We start from the raw sequence: 22,541 nt of genomic DNA, 5'->3' as shown, positions 1-22,541 counted from the left end.
TTGAAATGTTGACCTGAGATTTGTCTGGAGCTTTGCTGCTGTTGTAAGTAGGAGTGATTTCCAAACTTCTTTATGCTAATGCTTTAGTATATGAATAATGGAGGTCTTCATTATTCCCCTTTTTATGTTCTGAAAGAAACATATTTGTTGGCCATTCATTGAAGCCTCCAGTATAGGATTTGATCAAGGCACTTGGACACACAGTACCAGCCTTGTTTTTGGCAATGCTAGAGCATTGTGGTGTGTCTTCACTATAGAGTTAACTCGGTTAAAATGATTGTTTTCCATAACTGGAATACTTTTTCCTATGGTCAGGCTTAAAATTTTCCCACTTGCAGGACAGATTGCTATTGCAATTATTTTATAATTGGATTAAAGCACAGTAGTGCTTTCTAGTGCACTTTTGAGCAGGGAAGTAGAGTGAGATTGAAGTTCATTGAAACATTTATTCTAACAATACTGAAATGCTTTTTTCCTCCTTTAATCTTACATGTTTAAGACAAACCATTGTCAAACACCCTCTTCTTTCACAAAGCAAGGTCTCTTAAAGCAAACACAGCACTGGCTATTTTAGTTGAGAGTGTATTCATGGTGATTTCCTGTCTCAGATACTGTGAATCACTAGGTTTTTTTTAATTTATAGAGTCTCCAAGTAAAATCAAATGGGAGGCCATGGCCTAAGAAGTAGATTATATCAGGCTATACAGCTGCAGACAGCCTATCTTGGAATGTGGGAACTTTATCTGGAATATTAATTTTCCTTTTGATCAGTAAGAACATTTGAACAAATCCAATCAAAATGAGATTCTGTGAAAGGGTGATTGTGTTTTCAGCAGTGAAACTTGCACCAGAAGTAGTCTAAAAGATCATGGTTTTCAGACTGAAGACAAATAAACTACCAGAAATGTAAATATGAGGATAGAGGGGCAGAACCACAACTGATACAAATCTATATAACTTCATTGATTTTTTTCCCCCAGCTGAGGAAGTGGACCACTATATTTAACATCCATTAGTGGTGTATTTAAACAAAACTAAATAAAAGATCAGAAGCGTGATTACAGTTTCTAAAATTTCAGACCCCTCAGCACTTTCTAATTTTTATGCATTTGAGGTACCTCTGTTTTATTGGTGCCCTTCTTGTGGTATTTTAATTCACTTCAGGGTACTGTTGAAGAAGAAGACAGCTGCCTTTTCAAAGTATTCTAAAAAATCAAAGTAGATGTAAGACTCCACTGCAAGGAGCATCCCTGCTGCATAACCCAAAGATGCAGATTTCTCAGATGTATTATGGTATATGTTAACACTCAAATGCTTTCTGGTCTTTTTTAAGCTAATTAAAATTCATGTGTCTGCACAGCAAAGGCTGACAGCAAAGCTTAGATAGACCTGTCTCTTTGGATCAGCTTAAGTGTTGAACTTTTTATGCTCTTACCCAGAACGTGCACACCTGGCACTGCCACAGTCAAACTGGATTCCATATTAGCACTTTACTTTTCCTTTACAGTTGAACTACAGTTTTGAAACTTATCCATTAATTTAGCTACCAAACCCATATTTAGCCACACAAATAAAGGTGAGCTGATGTTCAGGATGGGAAGAGATGGTTGAAAATCAGATTGGTTTTACATATACTTTACAATCTATGAATTGTTATTAGCATTTTGATGGAACTTAATCAATCAGTGCTTAGCATATATGGAGTTAGTATATACTTTTAGGCATAACTGGAAGGGTGAGTTACAGTGCTTCCAAGTCAGTCCCATGTTTCCTCTCAGAGGAGAATATCAGGAGAAAGGATCTGGATGCAACCTATGAAAAAGCTGATTTTTCTAATCTCTAGGAAGAGACTTTGCAGACTGAAAAATCTTCAAAAGAAAAAAAAACTACGAAGTACTGGTTTGTTGGCTTAAGGAGTGGCAAAAGTGAAAAGGGAGCAGAATAAATGCTGATAATGGACACACTGCAGAGCAAGAAAAGGGAATTATTTGATAGCTGGAGTGGTAAGTTAGCTCTGGGGACATCCAAGGATGAAAAAACTATGGGCAGAAAAAAACTGCATCAGAAAAGAAACCATGCACAGAACGAAGAAACCTAAACTAAGAAGATAGGTTTGCTCTAAGTGAAAAAGATAGGACTGGCAAAGAAATTGAGGCAGATCACAGTAAAAGAAGATTTTATTTCATTCCCACTATATCCATGTATTTCTTGTACTGTATATGGCAGTGACTAGTTTTTGGAACCTTTGCAGCCCTTGCATCACTTTGTGTCAAATATTATGGGCTTCCAAACAGGACTGAAAACTTAGACTGCCAGCAGATCTTGTTTGAGGAAAAAATATGCTTAAAATAAGAGGGTGGATCTGGGGTTCAGCAGAGGTCCTGAAGCTTCTGACAGATGGAATTTCAGCTAGAGTTTCCAAATCTCTCAGCAGCTGAGGATTTATGTTCATAAAGTGATGTAGAAAATGGAGGTGGTGCTGTAGGAGACTTGGGGACACACAAACCCAGAGGATGATCTTCAGCTTCAGAATGTGCATTCAGCCATGTAACCCATCAGAAAGTTATATAGTGGTGCTCAGATATGAGTATCAGGGCAAGACTAGTTCATTTCTGTGTGATGTTTGGCTTTTATTTTTTTCCACTTATTAATAACCTATTTGTACTCCTCCACATCATGAGTTACTTAAATGTTGTCAAATGACTGTCAATAAAATCTCCCCACAGTTCTGTATTTTTGTGTAAAATACATACAAATTCTTTAGGTGCCACTTGGTAGATGCTGTGCATTGTGAAAGACCCCAAAGCTCAGCCATGTAGTTCACTCAAGCAAAGGTCCCATTATTTGTCCTGGTTTCTTCAGAGGCTCATTTTAGGTTTCAGGCTATATTTTAGTGGCAGATTCATCTTCTCCATTGCATAAATACTTTTCTTTATTTTTATGCAATTAATATGGAGCTTAATAATTTTAATTTAATTTGTGAAGCTTAAAATTAATTACTTTGCGTCATTTATTTTTGCACTACCACACTTTCCCTCAAGTAAGTGTTTAGAGTTAGGAAATGGCAATATACAAAATTTATGTAAAAGCAATGAGTACATATTGATATATGACAGACAAACCACTAAAATTATAACCACAAGTATTGTCATTTATTGCTAGTTCTTTATGAGATTTCTCATTTTCCTCTTCCTCTGGAGGGGAATTCTCTGTAAGTACTTCTCTGCTTGGAGAAGTTGACCCTCATGGCACAGTAAATGCCTAGAATAAATTCCTGCCTGAATTCTGATGCATTAGTAACATTATTTTGCAGTAGTTATCTTGAAATTGCATTGCTTTACTTGTGAGAATCTACCCATGGGGGTGAAAAATTCCAATATAGCTGAAGTAGTTTTGGAAGTACATCTCCTTGGGAGATAACATGCATGGAGTACCTATTTTGCAACAGTTGCTGTAGGAGACAGCAGTGACCAAGACAGGTGATTTCATGGCAGTAGATTTTGAAAGCAGAACATCAAATGATTATTGTGCCTGGTTTTGTTTCTTACCATTATGAGGAACAGAGCACTGAAGTAATTACTGCCATAATTGTTATACAGTGGAAACCTTGCCTCAGAATTAAAAAAAAAAAAGAAAAACTTGTACTTTCTAAGTTTTTTTTTTTATTGTCTAACTACCTATCTACTTGCAATACCTATCTCCCTCATTAATATAAAATTTACATTACCTTGATCTGTAGCAGCTATATTTTTAAACCCTAAATATCCTGATTTTTCAAACAGGCTATTCACACTGATTTTTCAGCACATGTTACTTTCTTCCTTATCATGGTAAAATCACAGCAGTTAAAATTTAAATGGCAAACAGAAGCAACAGTGCTCCAAAATGACATTGGAGAATATTCTGCTTAGTTCTGAATAGGTCTTAATTTTGGACTTGTTTAATAGTCGTTCGGCTTCCTTTTACATACTTTAGTGACATTTTGTTTATATATTTATTTGATGACTTGTCTTCTGTCAAACAGTCATAGAAAGTTCTTCATTCATCCATTACTTATTGCTCACACTCAAACTAGAAACATACTTTTAATGAAATTTCACTCATTTCCTCAAATGATAAAATCAGGATTGCACACACTACATGGTTTTCTCCTAAAAAAGCATGTTTTCCTGATTTCTTCATGTTCAGAAAAAATTCTTATAAAGGAAAGAGCTCATCAAAACTTCAGTCTGGACAACGTCCCATGAACAACCTTGTGAAATACTGATTATCCACTACGTCCTTGAGGGAAGCCTGGAAGCCCTGTAGGCTGATCAGTGTTTGTAGACTCCCAGGTCTGGAATTTGCTGAGCTCTGCAGGTTTTTTTTTCCCCTGCTCCCTTGCACTGTATGAAGTCCTTTATTTGATAGCAAAGCCGGGGTGAAGCATTGCTGGGCTGCTCTCCCAGTAAGTTATTTCCCAAGGTTCAGGGCATGGGAGAATCAGGCTCATGCTTTATAATTGTTTCTTACAAATTGCTTCTCTAACACACTGTTGTTTTAAGTTCTCAATTTGTCTCTCCCTTTTATAGTGTCTTAGTTGCCATTTTTCTTCCTATTCACCAACATGTGATCACAGACGCACCGTTGCCTTGCTGCAAAACAAAATGTTACCTTAAAACAAGGGCTGTCTGAGGTGACTCTCACGTATCTTTATCTGTAAAGCACATCACGGACTAAGTGGTGCTGCTGCCAGTGCCTGCTATGTTATTAATGCTGCTCTAATTAGGCCAATCAGTTTTAATTAGTATACTGTCATGTAACATTCTCATAAAATACTTTGTGTAAGAAAATTGATCTGGCTTTAATGCTAATTAGTTTGCTAGACTCCCTACCTTATAAATGGAAATTGATTGCTTCTCTTCAACCTCTCCTTCTTTCCTATTCAGTAATTCTCCCATAAATTCTGTTTCTCTTGTTTTTTCTCACATGATTATTTTTTTTGGGTGTCCCTGTATCTCCCTCAATTAATTCTGACCATAACCCCATCTCTAGTGAAACCTGAAAAGAACAGAGCTTTATCACTTGACAGAGAGAGCCTTCCTCAGTTATTTTTTTTTCCTCTCAGGAATTTGCCAGATCAGAGACACGTAATCCTAAGGACTGTCTCATAGCTAAAGCTGACACGGTTAGGCCCAGGTCAGCCCACTCATAAATCACAGCCAGTAAGGACCTAATGCTGTGCCTGGAATTGAAGATTTATAAAGACAGTAGCATTAGCATTACAAAAGAAATATTGGGTTTCACATGGGATTTGTTTACTGCTAGTAAACTGCAGAAGAGTGTAACAACGATGTTAAATGGGAGAGCGAGCAACAGATAAATCAACTACTCCTGGCTGCTCTTAAAAGCTCCTTAAAATTGGGATTAATTTGCTAATTGTGAACACAGCAATAATGTGTAAAAAGTCTGAAAATTCCAGCTCTGTAAATTTACAGTGTTGTCCTGGTTCAGTTATGCTGTCTGGTTTTTAATAGAAAGTGAATTAATAGGCAGAGACAGAGCTGACTGCTAAAATTTTGCTCTCTTTTGTTCTTCCTTTCAGTAATAAGGGACAAGTTGCAGTATTTAAAGGGTGACTACAAAGAAGATGGAGACTGCCTTTTTACAAGGAGCCACAGGGAAAACATGAGGAGTACATGTACAAGTTACTACTGGTGAGATTCCAATTATAAGAGGAAAATTTTTCACAATGAAAACAAACGCCAATTGGAATAATCTCCCGACTGTATTCCACTGTTGGACACTTTTAAGATTCAGCTGGACAGGGGGCTGGGCCTTCTTTTTCAGACCAGGAAAGAATGGACCAGATTATCCTTGAGGTCCCCTTCTAGCCTGGTGTTCTATGAATATAATTTATTTGGGATATTTATAAGATAAAAACCAAAACCAAACCACAGACAAACAAACAAGAAAAACCAACCAAAAAACCCCCAAAGCCCTGAAAGATTAAATTAAAATTTTATCTTTTTCATTTGCCTTGATGTTTTTTTGACACATCACGACTCGTCTTTTCCTGGACAGTTTGTTTCTGCTGTTGCAGTACAGATGATGGGAACGAAGCAGAAGAATCTCTCTTATTGAGCTATCAGTCATTGTCCATTTTTGCTTTTAGTGACATTAGTCATGTTCAAAGGTGAAGTTTTTTTCCTACTTCTTAATAAAATAAAAATTAAAAGGCTGCTATAATTTGATGAATGCATCTGTGTCAAAGAAATACTCAGAGACATTATGTATGATTACATTTTGGTGCAATTTATTAATTTAGGGAATAGATACTTCCTTAGTATTCAGCTAATTCTTGTTTTATTAGCAGTAATTTTTTTTCTTTTTAACTTGTGGCTACCTGCTAAGAAATGTTACCAATGTTTTAAGCTCTTCGAAATAATGTCAAATATCAGTGTATGTGTGAATTTGTGTTTCCTAACTTGGGTTCCTGAAACGTTTTCATCTATTTAAAAAGAAGGAATTCTTAATTTACTTTTAGTAGAGATACTTCTAAAATGTGTACAACCTGGCAGCTGAAAATAGAGGAGCCATTTGAACTTGGGTAAAATAGATTATTATAATTTTTACTAACAGACTGGGCCATGAGAGTATCTCTTTACTAATTGCTACCTGATAAGCATCATGTTTCTTTTCATGTTCTAACAAAATTGCTGAAGGAGCAATTAGGATTATACCTTGTTAGTGTACGGTGTGTCCAAAACAGTTTTTTACTAAGATGATTTGGTTACATCAAAGTCTTGATTTCCCTTCCATCAGGACACATCTTAATTTCCTACAAGGTTCGAGGAGTGGTTATCAATTCCCAGTGTACTCCTCCTCTGGATGTTAAAATTCCTAAGGGAGATGTTGAAAATATCAGTTTTATATCAGTCTGCAAATTAAGCAGTGACACTAAGGATGAGAGATATAATGTCTCCAGTTGTAAAACAGAAGTGCCACACTGAGAATCTCCTTATTCATTTCAGTTTATAAAACCAGTTTCCCACACCTGGTTTGTCCCACAGGAAAAGCCTAAATTCTCTAACCAAAGGCTAGAAATCTCTAAATACTGACAAATTTGCCAAAACAGACACATACATGAAACTTCTAAGCAATTGTGTTCAGCTTCTAATGTTAAACTTATCCATATTTTGACATAGATGAAGTCTTGGCCCCTTAATAAGCTGTATTTCTAAACCTTTGAATATAGGTTATGTTAAGGACATCTCTTTGCTTGTAGAATTTGTGAGATATGACTAAAACAGGTCAGGTTTTTCCAAGTGTTGCTAAACTTAACTCTTCTATCTCTGTGAAAAACACAGTATTAAACTTGGGTACTGCTGTGAGGTAACTGTCAGGAAATTTTGATTTTCACCACAGGATATCATTAAAAATATTTTCCCTGCTGTGCCACATGAGGTTTAATTAAATATTTGTTCAAACAGCCTGAGTTTCCCCAAATGAAAGGATGTGATGTGAATATATTAGTATAATTTGGATACATGAACCCCTTAAATTTTCCAGTTATCAGATGTAAAAAAAGAATTGGCCTTTTGAAGCATTTTTTGTCTGGTTTGGAGCTCTGTGTCATGGGCCCATCTCCCATCACCAGGGAATAAGATTGTTCTCTTAATGGCCTTCTCTTCTCTTAATCCAGAGGGATTTTCATTGTGTGACCCTATAGTGTCACTAACAAATTTTTTCCCCACATACACCACTGTACCCATGAGATTCACAGTGCAGGACCAAAGTCATGGATTCATGTCATCTCTCACTCAAAAAGAGTAAAATAAGAAAGTACTGGCCAGCCTACAGATGCATTTAAATATATATGTTTAAAATATAAATATATGCCCACACGTAATTTTAAAATAAAAATAAATCAGGAGGCTTCAGGAATTTTTTTGTTTTGTTCTGTTTTTGTTTTTGTAATAGAAAAATACTGTGTTGCTATTCTGAATTTTAAGGTGCTCAGAGCTGATGAGGTTTGTGGTTGGTTGTTCAATGTTTTAATTTGCTTTAGAGTGTGATTTTTCACAAGTATTTTATTTGAAAATGTGTCTTATAGCAAAACAAGTTAATTTCTCCCTTGGAATAATGTACACTTTTGGTTGTTCTTTTTTCTCTAAAACCTCTTATTAACAAAGACCCTTTTAAAACAAGGAATGAGCTCATGATGAAGTGAAATGGAGATTTTATTGATCCTAAGGCATGTTTGTTTAGAACAAAGCAGAAGAATAAGAAGAGAAAAAGAAAAAAAAGGCACTTGGGCAAATGTTCGACAATGCTGATGCTGCAACAAAAATGTGGTGACTGACTCTTTGAATATAGATTTAGATTGAGGAGGATATTAAATTCTGTTAGCTTGAAAATAACCTGAGTGTCCAGCGCCTAAGGCTCCCTTTAGCTGTCTCCTTATCAGTGTTTTATATATAGTGTTTTCTGTCTATACTCCTCAAAATCTAACTAATCTGTCTAATGTACATAGCAAAAATTACACTGTCAGCTGGCAAAAAATGTTGTGTCTCCTGAGTGTAATGTCATTAAGGGGTCACATTTAGAGTTATGATATAGTTGTGAACTATGATTTTTCAAAGTGTGAAAGATCTTGTACGGAATCTTAACAGAACAGCTGAGTGCAAATTAATTTTCTTCATTTGTGATGTCTGGCTGGGTGACTGCTGATGTCATAATTCTACCATTCAATCAAGTATTTATAAGTTTTTAGATCAAACAGGGAATAGAGAAGAACAATCACACATTTGGGAATTCAGATTGGTCCTTGGATACGTTAATGCTGGGGGGGAAAGGGCAAGAGGCTCTTCCATGCCTAGAGCTAATGCACTGCCCAGAGGCTGAATCCATCAGCAGCCTGTGCCAGGATGTTGCATGTGCCCAAGAAAGGCATGAGAATGTCAATTTTATAAAAGAAAGAAAGAGGAGGCAAAAGAAAATTGGTTTAAAACCAGCATCTGAAGAAATGGGAATAAGGTGACTACTTCATTCTGGAGAAAATTGGGTTGTAGTCTCCCCAACTGCAGGAGGGAGCTGAGTCACTCAAAATGGAGGAGAGCAGCTTACAGAAGAAAGGGGCAAATGGGATTGAATTGCTGCTTTGGAAAGTGCAAAACATTTGTATTGTTACTGCAGCAGGGAGGCCAGGGAGCAAGCACATTGCTCTGCTCTGTTGCTGATTTTATTTCATCTTTTTTTTTCAATAAGGAAGGATTTGCTGTTAGGAGCAGTATCAGTAGTTGCTTTAGCTGACACATAAAATGTTATTTTTTTTTTTTTCCAGTGTTGATACAAGATGAGCTGGGCTAGAGGTAATTCTGATAAGGGCCTTGAGAAAAGGAAATGGGAAACCTTTGAAGCACTTTGAGTTCATATCTTGCTGGGAACTGACCTCCAGGCTTTGGGGAAATTGTACTGTACAGATGGCATTTTCCATCTGAAACCACCTATTGTGGAGGCAAGGATCTGGAGACATGCTCTGTAGCTTCCAGCTCATGCCTGAAATCAGTTAATCTCTCTTCTTGGTTTCCCAGAGCAAAAAGAATTTTTATTTAGTAAGTTTAGACAGACACTGATTTAATGAGGGAGAATCTTAGGTTGTGACTCTATGCTACAGAATTTTTTTCTCATGGTTTTAGTGTATTTTATTTTCTTTTCCTGGCAGCATATTCTGGTCTCTAGGAAGTAACATGGCCAAGGTCAATCAAATTAGATTCTTGTTGGCTGTCTAATTGAATATATTAAAAAAAATCTTTGATCAAAACAAAAAAATCCTGCCTAAAGAGTTGTTTTTCAGCCTGGGTTTTTTAATTAACCTCATTTAAAACAGGTTGTAGCAGTGAAAGTCAGGAGGTGACAGGACAAGGTGAAAGTCAGGGACAGGAATAAGTAGCCAGGACAAATTAGTCTTAATTTAAGCTAATTAATGCTTAAAAGTATTAATAGCTCCTATGTAATGAAACATCGGTCTCAAAGGTCACATTTTTGAACAGCTGAAAAAGTTCCAGTGTAACAATAGGGGTTAGTTTAGGTAATTGCATTGCTTCATAAAACCAGAAAACTCTCTTTTGAAGAGGTAATTCAGATATTCTTGAATGACAACTGGCATTAAAGAGCTTTTTTTCACTCCAGCATGGGATCCACTGAACTGAGGTTGTATGATAGTGATGCAGCGGCATGATGTGTGGCAAATGGGTCACTGGAAGTTTCTGTAACTTTGACCATGAACTGACTGAAGAAGATTTTACTCTCAAATCCCGCATGTCCAGGACCCTCCATGAACATTGAGCTCACTCAGTTGTATAGCTCAGTGAACCTCAGACCAACAGCATTCTCTGAGCATGTTCAAAATTCTCTCCAGGTCTCTAATCAGACTGAGAAAGTGAGCAGTGGCATTTTTTTCCTCCGTGCTTGCCTAATTTACTCTCATCCAGCATGCTTTTTTTTTATTCATATCCCTTTCATTGTTACATTCTGGGGTTATTCAGTTCAGTTTTTATTTAATCAGGTGCACTAACCCTTGGAGGTTTTTCTTTTTGTATCAAGGTAGTCTCACGTTGAAATCAGCTTTCATTGAATTTGACGTTTGTTGAATGTTAGAACTAAAAATCACTGAGATTCTGGTATAATTATTTAATTATTTTAGCTAAAAATTCATATGTCACTTTTGTCATTGTATTTAGGGCATGGATGTATAACCAATAGTTAACTGGATTCCTGTATGTTTGTATTTTACAGTAAGGAAAAAACCCCAAAATTTTCATATATATTGTATAGTTCTTCCCCAATACAGATAAACTTAAATGTTTGTTACAAGCCTGCTGACTGCCATGAGTCCCAAAAATGATAAATGCTCAGAGGTACTGGCAATAAAATGCCAAAGTATAAAGGAAATTATTCTTACGAAAACATGTTTGGGAGAGTAGAATAACCTGTGTCCTTGTGTTTATAATTGGAAAAAGAGGCCGCATGTATTATTACTTTAAAATACGATCTTTGTTTTAATATTTGCCAGAAGATCTGTGGTTTTGCTGCATAGTAAGACAGAACATTAAAAATAATTCTGTTATCAATGGGTGAAGTTATTTCTTAATATACATTTTCCATAGGCCAGTGTTGGAATGTGAGAGATACACATGTGAGAGATGTGGTACAAAACCATACCTATGTGCCATGATATACACAGCTATGTATAAAGAGAGGAAAAGTGAGAGCACCTAGACTAAAACATGTTTGATGAGGCTCACATTCCTTTCTGCTGCACTGGAATGTGAATTAGGCCTTTTGACGTAGCCTCACAGCTTTTCTGATGGCTAAAATAGCACCACTTTACTGCTTCACATGTGGCCATCATTAGACATGAAAGAATTTTGTAAACTTCACTGGTGTCATCTCCCCACTCTCTTTATTCCTTTGACTTGCTGAAATACAAGTATGTGTACCTTAACTTTTTTCGTATGTTCCTTTCTAGGCCATCTTGCAAAGGGGAATCTCAAAGCCATGCTGTGCCTGGGAAGGGTTCCACTGCAGATGGTCAGTGTATAAGGCCAGGGAGAATTGTTCCTTAGCCAGGGAGAAGGCTCCAGATTTTACAATGAGATTGGAATCCATGAACATCCAAGTGTAGCTCACACTCCTCCCTGGCTCCAGGACTGTGGCAGTGGGGAATGAGATGCACCCTTTGGTTGCAGAACTGTTGTGAATATGGATTTTCTCAATGTATCAGATAAAACTGATAGCTTCTTGCATCAACTTTCTTATGTTTGAGCAAAAAAGCCTAAAACTCCTGTTGTTTGGCACTGCTGGGTAAGGGTTATCTCTTTCCCTCTTACAAGGGAGATCCCCTATTATTAAAGTGTTTGCTTTATATCTCTCTCTGTTTCCCTCCCCCATCTTTAGATTTATGAGCCATTGTAAGCTTTTCTGACTGCTTCTGAAAAGGATTCCTGGCTGCTGTTGCTCACAGCATCCAACAAATCACTCATTTCACAATGTTCTCTTTCTTTCATTAGATGGTACTCTTCATTTTTTGTACATCCCTCACACTTCACTACAGTAATTTGAAGGATTTTGCATTCCAGTCTCAAGCAAGAGAAAAATATTTTATTTGTTGTTGTTTTCAGATGTGGATTCAATCAGTTCTGGTCCTCTTTTCTTTGTCACCACAGCATGAAAAATAGTGAAAGGCACCTGCACATTAAAATCTAAGCTAACTTACAGCTTCTGTATTGTAGAATAGTTGATTTTTACATTGAAAAAGAAGGACAGACTAACTGACCTAATGATGTCCCTTGTAGCACTGTTTTCTATGCTTCTGTGATTACCTGAATGTTCATGTGGAAAAATGCATTTTAGTTTTGTATAAGATGTTTGGAATTCAGCAATTTTTTTTTTCATATTCTTTGCAGTTTAGCCAAATGACATCTATTTTGTTTCAAGGTGAAGGTTTTCCTTTGATGTAAGCTTTGATTGTGAGGCACTGGTGTTTCAGCAATGCCAAATGATAGTGGAAAATAGGTGCATTTAAAATATTACTTATGTAGAGAAAATCTGCTCAAAAAAAAAAAGTATTTTTTCTTGGGAAAAACAGAGCAGATATTTTATTTGTGCATTGGGCTCCTCTCTGTCTAGATCTGGGAAGACCACAGCCTTTTCTGTGTCAACCTTGTGTGGGAGGTGGGATACCCCCAGAGAGATACAGGTCGTGTAATACTCTAAAATATTTAATATTCCTCCTGATCTCTAAGTTAGAAAACAGATAATATTAGCTTGCATTTTTCTTTGAAGCAGTCACATAATTTTTCTCTTCAGTCTCTTGGGTGTGACTGGATTTCTCAGCTTGGTGTATCCTTTCTCTAGGACAAATGACATCTGCAGTGGTGGGTGAAAGTCCAATCTAACTGAGTTTCTCATCCCCACCAATGGCCTGGGGAGTGGATGCAAGAAATTGGTCATGACTTTCCCCTGACGACTCCATTTCCCCCAGTCAACAGAAATGATTGGTACATCCCTGTTTTCTCCCAACAACCCATGGTAAAAGGCAGATCAGGTGCTCATTGTGCATCTGTTTGTGATCTTATGTTAAGACACTGGATTTTTGACTTCTAGCTGCATCCCTCATGATTGTTAGTTTGGGAGTGTAAGTGCCAGGCGCTTGGCACAGCAGAACATGAGAGATCATGTATCTCAGCCCTCAACAGCACTACATTATTTTCTGTTATACACTCCTCAGGCATGGGGATTTTCTTTTTAAGAAGAGTTCCTTGAGGGGGTCTGCACCATTTCTACTGACAAACTTCTCTGCATCTCGCTGTTACAAATTTCCCAGTGATGATCTTGTGGTGTTTTTTCCTTTGCTTTTATTTCGTTTAATTGATCTTGATTCATTGCAGCCTTTTCCTTTTTCAGTGCTCCTCTGGTGAACAGCTGTCATATAACCCAACAGTTCACTTTATTTTCAGTTTTCTCCTAAATTGTCTTTTCAAGCCCTTGTTAATGGCACATTGGGCTTCTGGTTTTTGGGACTTTTTTTCTATGTATTTCAGGTCTCCTATACAGAAGGACCCAGAATTCAATGTGGTGTCTTACACCTGCATCACCAGTGTCTCTTAAACAGCTCAGGAGTGCTGTACCTTCACAAGCAGTACTGGGGTGCTCAGGGCTTGTCCAGCTAGTGCTTCCTGAGTTGTGTGGGGTAAGAAGCTCCTACTTCTTTTTCTCTTTTTGTTGATGACTGCTTAACTGCTAGCTTATTTTAAATTTGTTCTCTACCACTGTCCTAGATCATATTTATTATTATTTTTTAAGCTACAAATACTGCCCTAGTTTAAAGTATGACCTGGGAATGTTATTAATGTGATTTTTGCACTCTTTCTGTGTCCTTCAAGTGATGTTTTAAAGCTATTTCTACAGGGAGAGTCAGTGAGTGCATTCTTGAAGTTTAATTTCTTACTGGTTTACAGTTACCTTTCACTTAGTGTTCTTAGGGAAGTTTTCAGTTCTTAGACTGAGGTTGGTTTGGAATAACCTCTCAGTAAAGATTCTGCAATGCATTAGTGAGAGGGTGGGTAATTATATACTCTTTGCGTCTTTTCCAGATAGTTTTGCCACTCCCTTCACCAGGTCCTCCCTATTATGTTCAGACTAGCTGCCCCTCTGGTCTCCAAAACCATCCACAGCTGAGTCTTTACATCTCTGATCTGTGCAGATCTTCACACTGTGGTCCACTGGAAGGTCAAAGAAACAGAGGAAGAAGAGGAATAGCTGTTCTAAGATTTGACAATGCTAATTTCATTCATATTCCTGAGACTAATGACCTCGTGAAGGTTGTCTGTGTTTTTATTTGGGTGACTGTTTGATACTAAATGAGCCAGTAAGGCTCCTTTCTTTCAGTGAGCCTTTTTAAGATCTATTAATCCTGCTTTTAAAGACAGAAATTTCTAAAGCTTCCAGGCCATATGTTAAGCTTACAACCTCATTTGTTATCAGTCACATCAGGTCTACTTAATATTCTTTTACTATGTGGCACATATGTGCAAACTGCTATTGCTGGAAAGATGAGATGGTGTTATATGCCAACAGTGTTTCATTTTTATGGGAGATCTCTAACTACTGTGCGGTGACCAGCGCACGAGGAAGTTTAGACTTAAAATCACATATCCATGAAGTTTAATTGTAATCTTTTCCTCCATATGCAGATTTACCAGGAATTTTGTTTGGTGTACATGGTTGTATTATATTTCCATTAAGAAGGAGTTGCTGAGTCAAACATTTCTGAGATTTTTGTAATTAGATTAATCTTATGCCATAATTAATCTGCCAGTTTTTTTGCAGATATTACACTAATATTTCTGAGATATGTTTCGTTAATCTGTTGCTGAATCACATTCTTACACACTCCCAGGTGTGCTGCTGCACTGATGCTTTTAATTGCATTTTATTTACTGTGCTCCAGAATGATCATTTTGCTTTCATCAGCACTTATGGGTAATTTAATACATGAGAAATAAATTTGTTAAGATCAAAGCACTAAGTGTGGTCCTTGTTCCATGCCTTCATTTCTATGGCAATTAAAACCTTTAGGTTAAACATATGTTGACCTAACTTCTGGGTGTATCTTCTGGAGGAAAATTATGTCTTTCCCTTATTGGTAGGTTTGCAAGCTATTTCGTTTCTCTGTACCTGAGAAGTAGGAAATTAAGACAATAGTATTTACAATGAGTAAAGATCATAGGAGGTGACATAGGAAGCAGCTATAGAAAAGGATCCTGTCCCTTTGCTATGTAATCTTAAAACTAGCTTGTCTTCATAGTGCAGTATGTCTAGTTTAACTGGATGATTATTAACTAGATGATCATTAACTAGTGATGCTACTTAAGGTAGAAAGCGCTAGAATAAGCAGAAAAGGAAGCAAAATTGCCTAACTGAAACACTAATAAAAGTTAGATGGGATGCAGCAAAAACACGTTCTTGTGCCAGTATTATAATACTGAATATTTAAAGTGTCTCTGTTTTGCCCTCCTGCACTGAATGCTGACTTGTGAATGAAGGTGAATTAAACTCTACTACATGCAAGGGGTTCCTCTTCCCCAGCTATTTGTCATGTGCTTGATGCAGTTGTCCTTGCTGAAGAAGTGGCTACTTAAAGGAGGTGTTGGATTTTGCTTCTGAGACTAATCCAGGTGTTTGAAAGTCAGAAATTTTGGCTACTTGAGAGTTGATGGCCGTGTTGAAGGCTATATGATTTTGGATGTCCTGGAAAAATAATTTAGTGAAAGACAGGTCCAGAGCAATGGCACTGGGTATGAGCAGTCAGCTGGGAAAAAGAGAGCCTGGTTATGAGAATTATAAATGCAAACAACTGTTTGACTTGGGGAGAACAAAATGAGCTAAAAAAACCAGGCCAGAAATAAATAGTCAGAAATAGAGGGAGCCAGTTTGGACTTGCTAAGAGTTTTGTCTTCAGCAAACAAGCTTAAGATCATGGTCTCAAAAGAGAGAAAATAATACAAAGGTAAAAATCTAAACCAGGAGAGCCACTCATCCGTTTTGAATGGATAGCAAACTGCTATAGCTGCCTGGGGAGGAGAGAAGGAAAAAAGGAGCCCCTGGGGAGGTTCAGTATCTTGGCTGCCAAGGGCGAAATAGAGGTAGCTGTTCTCTTGGTACAACAGATGAGATTCCTGCTGCACACAGAGCAAATGAACCTAACAAAGACACAGGCCTGTAGATAAGAGGGAGAGCTGCCAGGACAATGAAAGAAGGCAGCTATTGGCTGTGGTACAGGTTTCCTTTTGATTGTCACAGAAAAACATCCCCTGACTGGCAGGGAACACAAGTCCTTTCTGTGAAGACATTAACACAACATTTGCTGGAAAACTTGGAGGGCTGAATGCTATCCACACCTACCAGCTGTGCTTCAAAGGGAGCAGTGCCATGTCTTTTACATAAGGCTGCCCAGTGCCCAGGTTGGTATTAGGAGGGAAAATATTTTGTCTTTGGCTGGTGCTGAACAAGGTTTCAGAGGCCTTGGACAAATTGAACATTATTTGAAACGGTGCCTTCATCTGCTGGCTGCTGCTCCTCATGTCTGTTTCTCTTTTGTTCATTGAAGTCCATCTTATAAACTTCTTGCCAGTGGTCATAACTTGCCCTTTCCTGTTTGTGGTTTGTTACTGTGTCAGGCTGGAGCAGTTGTATACCTGCAATGAGAGTTTACAAACACTACAATTCAGTTACAAAAGTCATAACTGGTCAAGTCTCTCACAGTCAAGTTCTTGGAAAATATTTTTAATCCAATTTAATTGAATTAGGAATATGTACTCAAAGCAGCAGGTGATCTACTGGCTGTAATGGAGTGTTGATTTGCTGCTTCTCAGGTTCACACGGACCTCCTGAGGTTCCTTTCAAACTGATCAAAGGAGCCTTTCTGTCTCCACAAAGCTCCATTCAGTAGAGCATGTTGGCTCCACTGCAGGCTAAGTACTGCAAAAGATTGTCTCTGTTCTTGTCCATTGAGGGCTTGGATTTATTGGGAAGCTGTTTGCCTGGCTTTTGCAGCACAGATAGTGTTTTTCTGAAGTGAGGATGTCTTGTTATGGATGAAATAGAACCAACCGGGTTGATGTTTAGTTCTCTGGCACCAGGGGAGTTCCATATTGGTGTAGACCTCTCTCCTCAGAACAAGCCAGCATCAGCTCTTAGTTGCAGACTCTGGTTGACATGGGTAGTTGTCAGTGTCTATGAAGGCTGAGGTCAGAACAATATCACCAAAACCAGAGCTTTGTAATTGCCAGTGCCCAACTGAAAAGCTAGAGAATAATTGACTTAGGAACATCATTAATGCTCAGTTTTCTTACAGCTTATTTCTGGGTTCAGCTTTGTGACTGGAAAGATTTAGTGGCATAACTATGTCAGCTGGTAGATTTTAAATTTTCTTTGTAACTAGCTGACTTAACTACGTCAGTAAAAGCCATAAATGCAGCTGCAGGTAAAAACATAGAAAACATGCATTCTACTGTAATAGCTCATTTCACTTTCTATATTATCTTGTGTTTATGTAGGAGTATTTGCATCAATTTGAGTTTGCCCTCTTGGAGGGCAGCAGAAGAGACAAGCAGGAACATTGCTTTAACTCAGCTTAAAGTGAATCTTCCTCCTTATCCCTCAAACTATCTCATCTTCCTAAAAGCAATACTGCCTGTACTGAATTAGAAACTCATTAGCATAGCCACATTAAAACCAAACCCAAACAGCTGGGGAATTGATTATTTTTTGGGGCATCTCCCACCAAGTTGAGCAACTCCTATAACTCATCCTGCTGACAAGTCTTGTTGACCTCGTTTAGGAAACATAAACCAATTTCACCCAAGCACTTTGCCAAAGAACTTACCAAATAACCTGCTAGTAACATCCACCTGGATTTAAATATGGTGGTAAAGACAAAAAAGCTGTACAAATGCTACAAAAGCCTGATGGCAAAACCAGCATAAAGCCCTTGAATAATTGCTTCTGTGCTGGGTCTTTGTTCTATTAAAAAATGTTGAGGACATGTGCTTGCAGCCACACAAATACTCACAATCTTATCCAGTAGGATGATACGAACACAAAAGCTGAACACAAACCAAGCCCCTACATGAGTGCAGAGCAGGTGAAGATCATTACAACAGCCTGAATCATTTGCGCTGCCTTCCTTTATAAGGAAAACAAAGGCCATTAATCCATTCGGGCTGCTGGTGGACACCAGCAGAGAGAAAGATAACAGCATAATCTGTTAGGGCCTTGGTATGGCAGATGGTGGGTTGTGTTTCCACCTGGAGACTGCCAAGTCCTGAGTGAGCCCAAATTTCAGGCTTCAGTCTCTGCCATTGGCAGCAAAGGAAGATGTTTGCAAAGGGGTGTTTGCAAGGGGCCAGACACTGTGCCAAGAGCATCTCTTATATGTCTGTCGTTAAAGCTCCTGGGTGTTATGAGACAAACATTGTATGGCAAATATTGAATGGAATATAGACACTTTTGTAAGTAATTGTTTAGCATTTAAAATAATTGCTTCTCCCTCCCTTGAAAATGAAACAAACAAAAAATCACCACAAATAAACCTCAATTAAAGAAAACAAACAAGCAAACAAACCTGAGAAGCTTCCTTAAGAGACTTAGTTGTCAAACTGAAGCAAGAATATCGGGGGCCCTGCTTAGCTGGAAACAGCTTGCTTGCTTGGATCAGAGGATGAGCAGGAAGAGAAGGAAGTGAGGTAATTCCATACAGTTGTACCCCTATCTGAGCAGGTGATCTAGATGTGGATGACATTTAAAACCCATGTTGCTGTATTTCCCTGATAACTTGTTCCAGGAATTGGATGCTGTTTTGATGGTTGATATTTGTGCATTAACTATACTCCGTTGTGCCACCTTGTGTCTTTAAGAGACCCAGAGCCATGAGACAGTTCAGCCAGAAGAGTCTTGGCTTTATCAGAATTACACAGAATTTGCTCTGGATCTGTCTGTCCCTACAGTCTTGACTTCTGTAAAGTAGACCCAATGCAGGACTCTGCAGAAAGCAGAGCTCATGTATTGATATTGTATTAATATGATACTTAACATAAAACCATTTCCATTTGGTTTTGTTATTCCTGCCACAATTAGTGACTGCTGAAACATCACTGTAAAGACCTAGTTTCTATGAGTAGAATCTTGTTTGCTTTCCACATCTCAGTGGCAGTGAAAAGTTTGAATCAAGTCATCACCCTTTTAACAAAATCTACCACAAAACAATATCCAAAATGTAAAGTCATTACTGGAAGCAAACATGTACACACACCCCACCTCCAGACCTTGGTATTGCTTAGGGTTAATTATGTTAACATATGAGCAATAATTGATTCCCACTTCACTCAAGGTAAAAAACATGCGTGGCCTTTTAAATAACAGTGTGTCACTTCCATCACTCACCTGAAAAAATGGGATGCCTCATTCCAGACTGTCCAGGCCAAAGGACATGAAAACCTTCCTGTTTCTTTTATCTTGCTTTAATTACTTCATGTATTTAGCATGCAGGTTGCTTTTATATTGCTCAGAAGATTTGGATTCGTGGCGGCAGGGGTGGGAGGGCAGGCTGTGCTGTGAGATTTCAAGCACAGACTGGAGTTAAGTAGAAAGATTAGTAGTGGCTCTCATACTCATCTGGGATGTTGGAAGTGGAAACCTGGGAGAGGACAGGTGTATTTCTGGCTTCAGGAGAGTGTCCCAACCATTGGGCTACTGGAATGGTGAAGGGAAGAGAAGATGATGAGGGGTTTGCAACTTGCTGTCTATCCTGTAGAGACTGTTGGTAAATAAAAGGCGTGCAAATAATTTTGATCCAAAGAAAGAAATTTGAGAGTAAGCAACAACAACAACAAAGTAAACACCACATAAATACCTCAAAAAATCTTTTCTTCAGTCTCTTGCTTGGAGAATGAAGGTGATAGGGCCTGTGTGGAAGTACTGTAGGGATACATCTCTATCTTCAGAACAATTCTGTCACAGTAGAAAGCAGTGCTAGAGTTAAACTTTCACAGAGACATTTGCCTCCTGTTTTCCTTCCAGACAGTCAATGCTTGTTGATCCACTTCTGCTGGCACCCTGTTTTAATGATCCCTGGAGCAGTAGAAGAGTAGCCATATGGCTTGCAGTAGCTTGAATTTCAGCATAGAATTGAAACAGAGAGACTAATTTCCTTTTTTTTTTTCCTAGATAATGCTTTGAACCCTTTTTTTACACTGTCTAAGAAAAAAATATGGAAGCTCCCAGGCAGTTTCAACACTGTGAAAAACCATCTTGAGAGAGGTCAGCACAGGAGGTGTGCCTAGAGGAAAGTCCCTTACAGCTGCCCCTGGAGAAGCCTCGATGGGTAGCAAAGCAGATGGCTCAGCTCTGTCAAAAAAAGTCTCCTAAAAACACCAGATTATTGAGGCAATGAGGTTCTGGCTTGCTAACTACATCTGAGATGCTCATGGGCATGGCTCTCTTTCAGCCCTGCCCTTTCTGCAAGACAAAATAGAATTTTAATCCTACCAAGAAAATTTTATAGTGGAAGTATGTGAAAATGAAGACAGCAACACAGATGGATGTTTGCTAATAGCTGTTTGGATTTGGCAATGTAGGAGGGCTTTTCTGGCTTTACAGTCCCATAGTATTTGTAAAATTACTTTATATTAAAAAAAAAAAACAACCGCCCAGTGGGTGGTATGCAGGGGTTGTGCTAAAAATGAATAATTTAAAATAATGAATAATTAACCCCCAATTTACCAATAGGTAGTTTAAATTTCAGGTGTGTGCTAAAAAAATGTGAAAATATTACAATTTGGGATTGCAATTTGTGTTCTTCAAGTGAGTCCAAATCTGAACTGGCACTATGTGCCACTAAGAACAGCAAATCTCAAAGCAATATGAATATGTGCGTTGGACTTAATGGACTTTCTTTTCAAAGAAGACAAAGTGACTTTAAAATGGGAACTGCAAGTATACTCCACCTCCTGAGAAAACAGCTCTTACTTTCTCTATATATAAAGGTCATTGCAAATTGGGAAGTTTAATTCCCATCCTGCATGTTTTGTGCCACCAATCATGGTCCCTGGCTGATAAATAAGAAAAGTGAATTAGTTCTTGAAGAGAGGGAGTGAAGAGTATAAAATTGGCCGGGTGTTTCTCAGGAGGAGAAACACCTGGCTACAGTGGGCTTTTTATCTATTTTGAAGTAGATATATTTCTAAGCTACTCGTTACTTTAGTACAAAGAATGAAAAATCATATATTCAGTGAGGGATCAAAGGGATGACACAGGAAAAGAGAGCCTAGATGCAGGATTGCCATTTGTGGGTTGATGGATTACCTGAAAACACAGGCTGCTAAGTTTGGATGTAGCAACTCCAGAAATAAAATTGTTGTTGCCCAAATGAAGTGAATGAGTCTGATTTGTTTCTACAGCTCAAGCACAATAGTACCTGATTTTGCATCAAAAAGTCAGAAACGAATGAAATTAATATAAAAGATCCAAGTTTGCAACGAAAAGGTGGAAGAGAAAGACAGCGTCATTGTAAAGAAAAAGGTTTTCAGAAATCTCCACTGTACATGAACAACAGATTTTCTTTCAGAAACTCTAGTCCTGCATGCAGTATTTGTTTGGGAAGGAGAGTATCTGAGAAGTTGCTACAATGTCTGTGTGCTAGAGAGCAGTTAAGTGAAGCTTTAGTGTGTTTTCTACTACTGCTGTTTGCTTTTACATGTAGCGTTACACATGGCATTTTTTTTTCTTCCTGTAGTGTGAACTTCATATATTATAAACAGAAACATGTCTGAGTGAGAGGGTTTGTGAGGAGAAGTAAGAATTTACTTGTATAATGATGTTTAGGTAAAAGATACTTTATTGTTAGTTGTTGTTTGGGGTTTTTTTATTGATTCTAATTTTTTTCATTGCAGTGATAGCAGCTGTCTTGTCTTCTAACAAGAAGAAATCCTCCAGCACAGGACAGAGTTATCACTCCTTTCTGAATTTAAAAGCTCATAAGCTGTATCGTGTTTGTTACATGTAGTGTTGCTTTGGGATTTATTTCTGGGATATAACCTCAGTTATATTTGCCCTATAGGAGTACTTTCACTGAGGTGCCCCTTTATGTTTCAGCTACAGAGATCAAAAGATTTACTGGAATTTATGTGCCACTTCCATGTCTTTCTTCTCAGTGTCTCACAAACAGGAGAGGAATGCGGGAAGTGTCTTAGAGATCTGCAGTGAATGAGAATCTGAGTTAATACTGATACACATAAAGAACAACTAAAACACAAGGAGAAAAAATAACTCATCTTCTATTCTCTGCTTTATAATTTTTTTATTAAATAGATGTCCCTCCAGCTATATTTCCCTTTTCTCACAACTAAGAATTGTAGGAGAACTCACACAGTTCTGTCTTCCTAAAGTTTCTAAACTTACCTGTCTAAAATAACAGATCAGGATTGTAAAAGAATGTT

At 37.9% G+C, this 22,541-nt stretch overlaps 1 long non-coding RNA gene across 3 annotated transcripts; it reads left to right on the top strand.

The window, feature by feature from the left end:
- The first annotated feature begins 4,268 nt into the window (after window positions 1–4,268).
- LOC113977276 lies at window positions 4,269–21,472 on the top strand. 3 transcript variants are annotated; one of them, XR_003537307.1, is made up of 4 exons: window positions 4,269–4,334; window positions 5,585–5,696; window positions 11,513–11,847; window positions 20,272–21,472. It is a non-coding gene; the product is annotated as an uncharacterized LOC113977276 (long non-coding RNA). The 3 variants fall into 3 exon arrangements; XR_003537308.1 differs by lacking the exon at window positions 11,513–11,847; XR_003537306.1 differs by lacking the exons at window positions 11,513–11,847; window positions 20,272–21,472 and adding an exon at window positions 9,326–9,498.
- Window positions 21,473–22,541: the final 1,069 nt, after the last annotated feature.

This window comes from Neopelma chrysocephalum, unplaced genomic scaffold (genome assembly GCF_003984885.1).
Source record: "Neopelma chrysocephalum unplaced genomic scaffold, ASM398488v2 Primary Assembly neopelma1_216, whole genome shotgun sequence".
Taxonomy (NCBI): domain Eukaryota; kingdom Metazoa; phylum Chordata; class Aves; order Passeriformes; family Pipridae; genus Neopelma; species Neopelma chrysocephalum.
The sequence above is the reverse complement of the archived record's forward strand: the minus strand, read 5'-3'. Positions and strand labels throughout refer to the sequence as shown.